Source organism: Mesoplodon mirus (assembly GCF_964341445.2).
Source record: "Mesoplodon mirus genome assembly, chromosome: 16".
Taxonomy (NCBI): domain Eukaryota; kingdom Metazoa; phylum Chordata; class Mammalia; order Artiodactyla; family Ziphiidae; genus Mesoplodon; species Mesoplodon mirus.
In genome coordinates, this window is record NC_138992.1 from 9,862,469 (window position 1) to 9,876,022 (window position 13,554).

At 42.1% G+C, this 13,554-nt stretch overlaps 1 long non-coding RNA gene across 1 annotated transcript in view; it reads right to left on the reverse strand.

Annotated features, from left to right (window-relative positions):
* Positions 1-1,050: 1,050 nt before the first annotated feature.
* Positions 1,051-13,554, reverse strand: part of LOC309792066 — a 34,769-nt gene continuing 22,265 nt past the window's right edge. The window contains exon 2 of the long non-coding RNA XR_014291600.1: positions 1,051-5,856. This is a non-coding gene — a long non-coding RNA (uncharacterized lncRNA). The remainder of the gene's footprint in view (positions 5,857-13,554) is intronic.

The window sequence follows — 13,554 nt, forward strand, 5'->3', positions numbered from 1 at the left end:
CTGTTCACACTTGTGTTTGGGGTGGCCATTATTACACAAGGCATTAGGGACCCAAAGTGTGCTCACAGTCCCTACAGGTTCCCTTTAGCTCCTGATTGGGTGCAAGTAGTGATGTTGAACCCTTGGTAAAACCCAGTGACAACAGAGCAGAACTCATATCCCAGCTTCATTTTTTACCCCCTGGGTGACCTTGGGTAGCTTATTCACCTCTCTATGCCTCGGTTTCTTACCTGTCCATGGAATCATCACAGTGTTCGCCTCCTATGGCTGCCATGAAGGATTAAAAAGCACAATTTATAGACAGCTATCTCATCAACAGTATTCCAAAAATCTTAGCTATGGTTATTAATAACGTTATCTTGATTCTCGTCAAGGGATCTTAATTAAGACACGCCAAGAGACCATCACTCTAAGATGGCCCAACAGCTTGTGCATCAAAAATGAAGCTTCAATGCATCAACCGTGAAGTAGTGTGCAAGTGTGAAAAGAGCGGGGATGTGACACGCTGGGTAGAAGACCCACAACACCACTTCCTTTCATTTATTCTCTGCCAGTCTCTGCTTCTGTTCCTCCAGGATATAAGAGGAACAGTAGCTAGTAGGTTCATTTCATTGATGCAACAGGAAGTACGTGACAAGATGAGACCAGAGTCCTATTTTGAATCCCAATTCCTTTGCTAACTCGCCCATAAGATTTGGGCCACCATCTAACCTCTCTGAATCTGAATTTCCCTAACTGCAAAATTAGGAGTGCTGGCCAGGATACTCTCTTCCAACCCTAATGCTCCCTGTTTCTATAGGGAAACTATAGAACTAACAAACTAACTAACTAAGAACTAACAAAGCATTGATCTAGCGTTGTATATTATTAGACATGATCAATATTCTTCATTCCCCGGGACCAGAAAAAAAGCTAAAAGTCAGTCCAACAGGTACAGAGATAGAGACTCTGGGTCAGTCCCCTCAAGTCACTGACTCTTTCCTTGTTAGTTCTTCACAAAAGCACCCCAACCATGTTCAAAGTCAAACACACAAAGAAAATAGTCCAGAATTTTTCACTGATTTTCATATATTTTCCAAATAGTTTGGACTCTGAATATGAATTTGTAGATCCTGAAGTATTTCAATTAATTTAACAACCATAAATCCCCTTTACAAGATTTTATCTTTATATCATTCCACACTTGATCAACCACATCCAGGCTGCAGCCCATCAGTAGTGACTCTGGAGCAGACAAAAGAAAAAGAGATCCATACCGCGGGCTCCTTTTCATGCAGGAGCACTCTGTTTCTTATGTTGGAAATACAGTGGGCAATTTTAAACCATCGACTCCACCATTATGTTATCTGTCGTTGTCTGTCGGAAAATCTCAGCAGAAAAATTTATTAACAACCACCGACAGGGAGGACAGATAGAGTCAATCAATTCTACCTACTCCAGGGCAGAGGGCCATTTGGATAGTTACCTGTGATGGAGAAAGTATTAGTGTAGCTGAGATTTACTAAGTGATTACTATTTGCCAAGTGCTATGCTGATGCTTATGATGGAATCCCATCTCTCTGGATATGGGTCTTTCTCATCCAGAAGATGCAGGACAGCATCACAATCTGAGAGCTTACAAAGTAAATGAGTCACTAACATAAAATCCTGCATAGCATCAGCATGGACCTGGGCTCCACCTGACAGCATCAGTGGTAGATGACACATGCTTTACGTCACTTACTTCTACTCCCTGAACTTGCTCAAGCCTGGTCCCACTCTCACTTTGCGATGATTTTTCCTGGGCCTGCTCAACCTTATGACTGGATGGGTCTGGCAGAACCCAGTTCATGATAGGAAGCTAACTGGCCACAGGATAGGGGGATAGAGAGGCACTGTACAATTTAACAAATAAAATAATTATCCATTGATAGCACTACTGTCTATTTAGGAGAGAAAAATGACTGGCTGGGGAAATTTAAAGTGTTTGGGGTGGGGTAGGGCTGTTCATGTTATGAGTCACTAATCAAGGAATTGAAAAGACCAAAGGTTCTTATGTCTTAAGGAGGTTCTGCTTTTAAAGTGGTGATTCGGGAAAACCTTTATAGGAAGATGATTTAGGCTGAGACCCAAAGGATAAGAAGGAGGGAATTATGAGAGGGAGCATTGCAGGTGCAGAAACAAGCTAAAAGGAAACCAATATGGCTGGAGCTTAGTCAACAAAGAGGAGACAAGAGATGCATTTGAAGATGTGAGTACAAGACCATGCTCTGAAGTCCTAAGTAAGGAATGAGATTTCACCCAGTGTAATGGAAATCTGCTTTTGATGAAATGTCAACATCTGATTTTAAGAGAATCACTTTGGCTACCATATGGAGAAAGGGTTGGAGGGGAATAGAGTGGAAGCAGGAGACTGATTAGAAGGCTACTGCAATAGTCCGTGTGACTATGAAGTTCATCCTTGTTACTTACCCTCATTCCTCTCTCATATTAGAGCACACCAAACACCTAAAAAACCTGCAAGGGCCCACCTGTTTCTAAATCCAGGGCAAGGGTATTCAAAAGAAAAGCCTCATAATCCAAGTGAGCTATTTCCTTCAACATCAAAACTTCTCTTTTGGGGCTTTCCTGGCGGCGCAGTGGTTGAGAGTCCGCCTGCTGATGCAGGGGACACAGGTTCCTGCCCCGGTCCGGGAAGATACCACATGCCACGGAGCGGCTGGGCCCGTGAGCCATGGCCGCTGAGCCTGCACGTCCGGAGCCTGTGCTCCGCAACGGGAGAGGCCACAACAGTGAGAAGCCCGCGTACCGCAAAAAAAAAAAAAAAAAAAAAAAACTCTTTTCAAAGCCTTGGATAGTGACTAATAAAATGAATAACTCCAACACCCCCCCACCCAAATACTCTAAATCAAGAACTTAACACTCCATTTTTAGTGTTCTTTACCTGGAATAATTAACACCAGATGCAGAAGAATGGCAGGGATTAGTAATTTTCTCCCATGAGAGCCATTTTTAGGAAGGATACAGAATGTGTTCGTATTCCACCCCCTCCATCCCACCCCCTCCCAGCTGTTTCCTCAAGCTGGGTTCCCACTCACCTGACTGACAGCAGTGCTCACGGGGACAGAGCATCTTGATACAGAGAGGGATGAAAGCCAAAAACATCCAATATGCAAAGCTGTAGCTAAACAAACAGTAATAACAGCACAAGGGCAAATCGTCTGTTGAGAGCTGACTATGGGCCAGGCGCTCTATTAAGAACTTAATATGCCTTGTAAAAGTCCTGAGATGCCAAGTTATTATTTAGGCTCACACTGGATCCCCAGCAGGTGCCCCCAGCACAGCAAAATGCTACAGGTCACATACAGGCAAAACAATATGGCAGTTGCTTGGTGCTTACAAAAATCCAGACTTCGACCTATTCAAATGTCATCTTACCTAATTATCTAGTTTCCAACCCTGAGTTTGAATCTCTGGGTCCTCTCCTGCTCTGCTGTCTCAACTTGCTGACTGCTTAAGAGTGTCTCATCTCCCCACCAGCCTGCACTAGTCCCCAGACTTCGATGAGCACCTGTGTCCTGGAGGCTAATCCCCTCATCACAGGCGTCCTGTAAAGTCCATCAGGCCAGCTTGGGTAGGTGAAACCTGACTGTATGTCTCTCTGTCCTTCCCAGATTGGTTCCAGGAATTTAGAGAAGACTGGAGGAGAAGCATTGATAACACTTGCAGCAAGTTAACTTTTATGTAATGAGGTGTTGTACAACCTTAACTTTTTTCAATTATCTAGCTTTTCTTCCTGCCCCATGTTCCCTACATAGACAGCCAACTTCAACCACACACATATGCATGAGTCATCGTGGTCAACTGCAAAAATAGCCACGCAAGTTCTTCACTCCTCCCTGAATCTGGCTACTTTCCGGCATCACTGTGAGGCTCTTCCTATCAAAAGAAGGGAATCTGTTTCACTGTGCTTTTTATCTGGACCAGCCTCATGACTTGCTCAGGCCAATGGAATGTGGTGAGAGCAATGGGTTACCAGTTCCGAGTCAAGACCTCAGGAGCCCTTGCACACCTGTGCTCTCCCTTGGGAAACCCGTGACTGCTATGTGAACAAGCCCAGGCTAGCCTGCTGGAGGATGGGAGACCCTGTGGAAGAAAACCAAGAAACACCAGCCAACCTCCACCTAGTGACCTTCAGCTGATTGCGGGCAGATGAGGAAGACTGCTGAAACCAGAACTACCCAGCTGAAGCATAGAGTCGGGAGCAATAGTAATTGGTGGCTACTTTAGGTCACAAAGTTTAGGGAAGTTTGTTATATGTCAATGGATAACTGATACAGACAGGAACCTGAACAGCTATTTGAGAAAATCCACATCATCATCCTCTTTTACTTGCCCATCAATCTCAGCTCTTACTTGTTCTGAACTCTTATGTCTTATACCTCTGACTTCTCCATCTATATCCTATATCTATGATTTATAACTATGACTTCTACCTTACTAGCTCCTTGGCCCTGCTGAAATTAAAATTCGTTAACTCTGATGTTTGAAACTCAGCACTACCCAACAGATTTTGTTTTGGAATATGATATACCAAAGTCTTTCTTATTAAAAAAAAAATGTAAACCTTAATCACGTATCTGTGAGGCAGACACACATTAAGGTGACCCTCAATTAGTCGTGTCTTAGTATAACCCCCTCTTCTTGAGTACAAGTGGAATCTGTGACCTGCATATAGCCAAGAGAATATGGCAAGGGTGATGGGATAGTCACTCCATGATCACATTACATTATATAAGACTCCATCTTAGCATCTTGGATCAAGAAGTTCCCCTGCTGGGTTTCAAGAAATGAGCTGCCATGTTGTGAGAGGGTCACATGGCAAGAAATTGTAGTGGCTTCTAGGACCTGAGATCAGCCCCAGGCTGACAGACAGCAGGAAAGCAGGGACTTCAGCCCTACAACTTCAAGGAACTGGATTCAGCCAATAACCACATGATCTTGGGAAAGGATCCTGCAATGCCCCACCCCCAAATTCACATGTTATAATCTTAATCCCCAATGGTATGGTATTTGGGGGTGGAGCCTTTAGGAGGTAATTAGTTCATGAGGGTGGAGCCCTCATGAATGGGATTAGTGCCCTTATAAAAGAGACCCCAGAGAGCTCCCTCACCCCTTTCACCATGTGAGGACATGGCGGTAATACAGCATCTATGAACCAGGAAGAGGGATCTCATGAGACACTGAATCTGCTGGCACCTTGATATTGGACTTTCCAGCCTCCAGAACTGTGAGAGATCAATTTCCGTTGTTTATAAGCCGCCCAGTCTACGGTATGTTGTTATAGCAGCCTGAGTTGACTAAAATAAACCCCAAGCTCCAGAAAGGAATGTTAAGTGCAGCCTTGAGAGATTCTAATCAGGACCCAACTAAGCCGTGGACTGGGCTGCCTTTATAAGCAGGGAGTTCTCATCCAAAGAGCTGGCAACTTTCTGGCCAGCTTCCTTCACGGAATGGAGGTCTGAACTGAGGGTCCTTAATGTCCCTTCCACCCCGAGGATTCTAAGATTCTTTGATTTCTACCTTTCTTAGTGAGCACAGCTGCTGTGCTCCCAAGAGCACCAAAGAAAGAGGCTCTCTCTCGAATCACTGTCTCCGCTCGCCTGACTTCAGCACTGAGTCAGTCAAAACACCTCCAGCTTCTCTTCCTGGTGAGCCAACGTGGCTGTTGGAATGTGGAGGGCAGTGTCGAGGGCCAGACTTGAACAGTGTTTTCAGCACGGTGTATTTCACTGGGATCCATGTCCTGCTTCCAAAGCACTGCAAGTAACTCCAAGCAGAGTGAGGAGGATCTTCTGGCGGCTTATCTGAAAAAAACTAATAAGAGAACCCAGCCCAGTGAGAAGAACATGGCATAGGGAGGTCACAGGAAAACCATTTATTGAGGCTTAAAATAGACACAATGCGCTGCACACTTCTGTCATACGTTGTCCCAGCAGACCTCCGGGGTAGTCATCTTTGTTCTCCTTTTACTTGTTCAAGTTCCCAGAGCTAGTGTCAAGGTAGAGATTCAAATACTTACACAGAGAGAGCTGCCTGCTCTGCCTTGCAACACGCTGAGGTGACCTTTTAAATTATGCCCTGGCTTGTTTCTGAAGTTAGATTCTGGATGTTAGAAAGAGGCCCCAGAGGGGAAGTGTTTGTCTGTGTCCCCCCAGCATGTCCTCAGAGAGAATGCTCTGCTTCCAGACGAGAGTCCCAGGTCTTTAGAGAGAGATCACCAAAGCACAAATGTCAATGGTCACCCTATGGTATCACCCCAGGTGTTAATGGGGGGCACCTTTCTAGGGTGAGGTCCCCTCCTGTCTTCCTGAATGGGGTTCATACTTCCATCTCAGCACATGTCACATGCTAAGGTAAGAACCCCATGTCCTCAATACTAAGATGCACATATTCTTCCATACTGAAATGTTTGTGAAATTGAGATGTGTCTTAAAAGCACTTGTACATTTCAGTAAGTCCCCTACATACGAACCTTCCAAGTTGCGAACTTTCAAAGATGCGATCGTGCATTCTCATGTCCAGTCACGTATGTTAGTTCACGTATCTGGTGTACACTGTCCCGTGCATGCATCCTCTACAAGTGGTTGTGCTTTTGTATACTTTACTGTACAGTACTGTATAGAGTACAGTAGTACAGTATCTTTATTTCAAGCCCAGGATGTCCGGAATCAAGCATAAAAGCGGTGGTGATGTAGCTGGTACAGTGTAGCCGATTGTGTTAGTTGGGTACCTAGGCTAACTTTGTTGGACTTACGAACAAATTAGACTTATGAACGCACTCTTGGAATGGAACTTGTTCATATGTAGGGGACTTACTGTATAGTGTTTCTTTTGTCCTCATAAACTATAACTCAGTTAACAGTGCATCTTAAGTTCAACAGCATCTTAGGATAAAGGTGATCCGAATGTGCTAGTTTTCTCTTTCTCCATCTTCTCCACTAAACTGAAACCCTCTTAAGAACAGAGATGGAAATATATTCATTCTGGTATTGCCAGCTCCCAACACAGGGCAGGTTCAAGAGATATGGAATGAATAAATAAATGAACAAATGAACAAAAATGTCTCTAAATCAGGAAAGGAAATACATTTTCCAGTGCCCCAGTGCACATAGCCTTTATAAAGAATCTCTCTAGGTACAGTTCTGTGCTCCCTAAACATCCTTCAGATCAGTGATTTGCTCTCTGTAGGTGACATTTCTCCCAAGAGGAAGTGTTCTATGAACATTCGCTGTTCCAGTGCTCAAGTCATGTAAATGTCACAGAGGAAATTATTAATTTGGTATGTCAGTCCATTCATCAGGCTCTTGGCAGTTCAGGTGGCAGGCAGCAGGCCCTGTGACTTGTTCCACCTGGATGCACTGATAGAATTGAGTTCTCAGGCTTACAAAGGTGCCACTGTGACCCTGGACAGCCAAGAACAATAGCTTTTGCTATTTCTTCCCCCTCCTCAGCTCTCTGACTAAACTCACGCAATTAAAAATCAAAGGCCTCATCCCAGTGCTCTGATAGAGGTCTCTGGACGTGAGAGAATTTCAGAAAAAGAAAAAATAAGTGATACCCCAAGACTGAAAAAGTTAATTTCTGGACATCCCTGCAAAATAAAGGTGTATAACTGCATCCTTTTGGATGGTTAATCGAGCATTTCTGAGCACCTACTGTGTGTGAGGTGTTACGATAGGTGCCATGAACTGGGCTTCATAGAGCAATGATGCAGGAGGGAATTCAAAGGCACCAAGATTCAGTAGTTTTGACTATGTGACGTCTTTTGTATTCACTGCCTAACAGTAGCAATGATTAGTACAGAGAATTTGAGAGTTTACACTGTACTTGATTCAAAAATCAAAGCAGGGCTTCCCTGGTGGCGCAGTGGTTGAGAGTCCGCCTGCCAATGCAGGGGACACGGGTTCGTGCCCTGGTCCGGGAAGATCCCACATGCCGCGGAGCGGCTAGGCCCGTGAGCCATGGCGGCTGAGCCTGCGCGTCCGGAGCCTGTGCCCCACAACAGGAGAGGCCATAGCAGTCAGAGGCCCGCGTACCACAAAAAAAAAAAAAAAAAAAAAAAATCAAAGCAATTCACATGAAAAGACACTCAACATCACTAAGCATTAGAGAAATGCAAATCAAAACTACAATGAGATATCATCTCACACCAGTCAGAATGGCCATCATCAAAAAATCTACAAACAATAAATGCTGGAGAGGGTGTGAAGGAAAGGGAACCCTTGTGCCCTGATGGTGGGAATGTAAACTGGTGCAGCCACTACGGTAGACACTATGGAGGTTCCTCAGAAAATTAAAAATAGAACTGCGATATGATCCAGCAATTTCACTACTGGCTATTTACCCAAAGAAAACAAAAACACTAATTTGAAAAGATACATGCACTCCAATGTTCACCACAGCATTATTTACAATAGCCAAGATACGGAAGCAACCTAAGTGCCCATCAATAGACGAATGGATAAAGAAGATGTGGTATATACAGACAATGGAATACTACTCAGCCATTAAAAAATATCTTCCCATTGGTAACAACATGGATGGATCTAGAGGGTATTATGCTAAGTGAAATAAATCAGAGAAAACAACTCATGATCTCACTTATATGTGGAACCTAAAAGACAAAGCAAAACAAAAACAGACTCGCAGGTACAAAGAATAAATGGGTGGTTGTCAGAAGGGAGGGGGCTGGGGATGGGTGAAATATGTGTAGGGAATTAAGAGGTACAAACATCCTGTTATATAATAAATAAGTCACAGGTATATAATGTTCAGCATAAGAAATATGGTCAATAATATTGTAATAACTTTGTATGGAAACAGATGGTTACTAAACTTCTCATGATCATTTCATAATGTATGCAAATGTCAAATCATTATGTAGTACACTTGAAACTAACATAATAATATTGTATGTCAACTCTATTTCAATTGAAATTGAAGAACAAACCTGAAATAGATCAGCCCTAACAGCCCAAAACCCAGTCTCACACGGAACAAGGTGATGTGTTCATACTCATCTGCCTAAAGAAAATTAAATCCTATCTGGAGAAAGACCACTTCACCAAGAGCCTCTACATTTTTTTAGACAAAATATCTGACATTCAATCAAAAATGTATAGGCACGCCAGGAAGTAGAAAAAAGTGAACAAAAACCAAGAGGGGGCGGAAATGACATAAGTGAATCTCCAGGTTATCTACATATTGGGGTTATCAGATGTAGACTTTACTATCATCAAGATTAAGTTATCTATTCAAGGAAGTAGATGGGAAGGTGGAACAGATTATCAGAAAATTGAAATCCCTTTTTAAAAGCATCAAATGGGAATTCTAGAAATTTTTTAAAAGAGAAAAAAGGAGGATACGGTAAACGTCTTTAATAGCACATTAGAAGCAGCTAAAGTGCAGATTTGTGACTCAGAGTCACTAAAAATATTCAAATTAAAGAACACGCACACATACAAAATTATGGTAGAAAATACAGAAAAAATCATAAGAGGCATTTGGGACATACTGAAAACATCTAATATATGTGTAATTGAAATCCCAAAAATGAAAAGAGGAAAAAGCAAAATTTCAAATATTTACTTAAAGAGATACTGACTGAAAAGTTTCTAAAACTACTGGAAGATATCAAGCTACAGAATAAAGAAATTTTAACCCACATATGGGATAAATATAAAGAAAACTACATCTAAGCATATCATAGTAAAACTGCTAAAAATCAAAGGAAAAGTCTTAAAAGCATCCAGATAAAAAAAGATACCTTACGTTCAAAGTAATAGCAACAAGTTTGATAACTGACTTTTCAACAGAAATTATAGATGCAAGTCAATGGAATAAAATTTCTAAAGTGCTGAAATAAAATAACAACCAATAAAAATTCTCATACCCAGTCCCTATCCCGCCCTCAAAATTTTTCATAAATGAAGGCAAATGACCAAATGGAATTTATGCCAAGAATGCAGTTGATTTCATAATAGGAATTATATTAATACAGTCCAAAAAATTAATAGATCAAATGAAAAATGTGATTATCTCCAGAGATGCTTGAAAAGCATCAAAATTCAATATGCATTTCCAACTTAACCATTTAAGAGAATAAGAACTGCTGAATACTTTCTGAACATTTCCCTTAGTGGGGAAACACTAGGGGCTTTTCCACTAAGGTCAAGAACAAGGAAAGCATGTTCATTATCTCCTCTACTATTCAACATTGTACTGGAAGTAGTAGCCAATGCAATTTGATAAGGAAAATCAACTAAAGGCATGAGAATTTATAAAGAATATGTAAAGTCTCTACTTTCAGGTAATATAACTCAATAATAAAACTAACTCAAACAAGTAAAGGAATACAATACTGTAGCAGGTTATAAAAGTAACCTATAGAAATTAATAGCCTTCATGTGTACAAACAATAACTAGTAACAATGTAAAATGGTAGAGAAAACCACATATTTTGTTATAAAAGCAACAAAGAAGAATAAATATTTGAGAATAAACTTAAAAAGAATGTACAAAACCTATTGAGAAAAGCATTAAAACACTCCTGATGAAAACATTTTGGCAGTTTCTTGAAAAGTTAAATGTGTACCTACCATATGATCATCTAGTTATTTACCCAAAAGAAATGAAAGTATGTCCATATAAAGACATGTATACAAGTGTTCTTGGCAGCTTTATTTGTAATAACAAAAAAAAAAATGGAGACAACCCAAAAGTCCGTTAATAGGTTAATGGATTGAAAATCTTTGGTACATTCAAAGCAGCAGCATAGCACAGGGAGATCAGCTCGGTGCTTTGTGACCACCTAGAGGGGTGGGATAGGGAGGGTGAGAGGAAGGCTCAAGGAGGGGATATGGGGATATATGTATACATATAGCCGATTCACTTTGTTATACAGCAGAAACTAACACAACATTGTTAGTATAAAGCAATTATACTTCAATAAAGATGTAAAAAAGAAAATCTTTGGTACATCCATACAAAGAAATACTAACCAGCAGTTCAAAGGAATAAACTATTGATATCATACAAGCAACAACATAGATGAATCTCAAAATCATTTATGCTAAATGAAAAAGCTGGATAAAAGTAGTACATACTGTATTATTCCACCCATATAAAATTCTAGAATATAAAAACTAATCTGTAGTGACCAAAAGGATATTAGTGGTTGCCTGGGGACATGCGGGAGGGGCTGGAAGGAGGGATTACAGAGTGGTATCTGGAAACTCTTAGGGATGATGAATATCTTCATTATCTTGATTGTGGTGAGAGTTTCATGGGTATAAGAACAAAATACTTCTGAGTGTAGCACTTTTCATGAAGGCTCAGGCAGCACCTTGAAATTAGCACCAAGCTCCAAATTCATGACCTCCTCTTTGCAAATTTTGGGGAAGAAAGAGTATGTGAAATGTAAGAAGCTCACAGCCTGCTTCTTGGGCATCAGCAGACAGGTGGGTGTTCTCTGCCTAGAGCCTCTTCAACAACTTCCCACCCCAGATCCCAGGAACTTCCACTGTCTAACCTAGTGGTGTCACAAAGAAGCGATGCTATGGATTAAACCCCTACACTTATGGTCTCCAATTCTCAAAACCACCTTGCAAGGAATGTGTGATTTACACTCTACTGCTGAGGGAATTGAGGCTCAGTCATTTTTAATCACGCAGCCAGTAAGAAAAGGGAAAGCCCTAAATGTGTACCCAGCTCTGCTGTCCCTGCAGCCTGGATCTCTATTCCCCACTACGCAGTGGTTCAGAGCATGCGCTATGAGTCAGTCAGGGCTGAATTAGAAATTCTCACTTGTTAACTATTTGCTTGTGGGCAGCTTATTAACCTCTCCAAGCCCCAGTGTTCTTCTCTGTAAAATGAGGATAATAATGATACCTACCACATAGCCTTATTCCAAGGATTAGAAGAGAGACTATATCTAAAATATTTCCTGAAACATGAAATAGCTCAGATAATGTTAGCTAGTATTACATAACATTGGCCTCCACTCCAATACTGAAGCTATTCAGTGAGTCATCTAAGTTAAGAGTAGACCCCAGGGAGAGTCTAGTTTACAAATCTCCCCATCTCAAAGATCATACTTTTTCTTTTATTTTTTTTTGTTTTGTTTTTCCTTTTTTGCGGTACGCGGGCCTCCCACAGCTGTGGCCTCTCTCGTTGCGGAGCACAGGCTCCGGACGCGCAGGCTCAGCGGCCACGGCTCACGGGCCCAGCCGCTCCGCGGCATGTGGGATCCTCCCGGACCGGGGCACGATCCCGCATCCCCTGCATCAGCAGGCGGGACTCCCAACCACTGCGCCACCAGGGAAGCCCACTTTTTCTTTTAAATCCAGTTATTTTGAAATTTTCCTTCAACAAGTTCTCCTAGGCAAGAACATTCCTTCTTTCCTGAAATTTTCTTGTATCACAAAATATATTGCTTTTAGATTCCGCAGACCGTATCAGAATGGGAAATTATCATGCTGCCTTTTCTTCTCAAATACTGTCTGTGACCTCCTGCTTGGCTCACTAATGTCTGTTCTAGCCCAGGACTGGAAATAGCAGCCCTTAGTTAACAGCAGGAGCCAAAAATATCACATTCCCTCAGTGGAATAATTTAGTCACTTTAGACCAGACCCTTCTCCTACTGTCCTTATTTTCAAAAGCAACGTTGAATGTAGGTTGTTTTATTCCTTATACACAGATGAAGCATCCACGTACAGATAAAGGAAGTGTAACCCCTAATACCCATTTTTTCCATTCATATATTCAAATAATATGTATTCAATCCCTGCGTATCAGTGCCAGGGAAATACTAGGTGCTGGGAACAACAGTGAACAGCAGGGATGTGGTTCCTGCCCCACAGACCTCTGGTCTAGCGGAGAGACAGATAGTAAATTAATATATTTTTAAATAATTGTATAATTGCAACTGTGATAAGAGCTGAGAGGACAAATCAGGGAGGGCTCTGAGAGTGTTGAGCAGCTTGCTGATGTTGTCCCTGAAAGATGATGATTTCTCCCTCTTTCACCGAGCTGAATGCAGAGAAAAAGAGCCTGGAAGTGGGTAGGGACAGCTTCAAGGGAAGACACTGTCCAACCAAAATCACCAAGCAAGGGAACTGGAAGGGAGCTTCATTGGGTCAGATATATGGGGCAGATACAGTAACTCCAGCTGGCTCAACATCTGTGTCAACCTTCCAAGGTCTATCCTGTTAATGCAGAGGCTGAAAATCTGAAAACCACATTTCCCAGACTCCTTTGCAGTTAGGATTCTGGATGCAGTTCAGGGCCCCCCTACTGGTTTTGTTCATGTAGGACATGAGTTCATAACAGTCAATGGGAAAGAAAGGAGGCAGCGGGCAAGCTATCGTGTTGCTGGAGCTGATACAGAGGGAATGGCATAGCTCTGAGGCAACAGTTGCAGCAGCATCTTATTGACCCCCAGATCAAGGCCATAGTGCGAGCTTGGAACCAGTTGTTGGGAAGAGCTACTGAATCCCCAAAGTAGCAGACCCA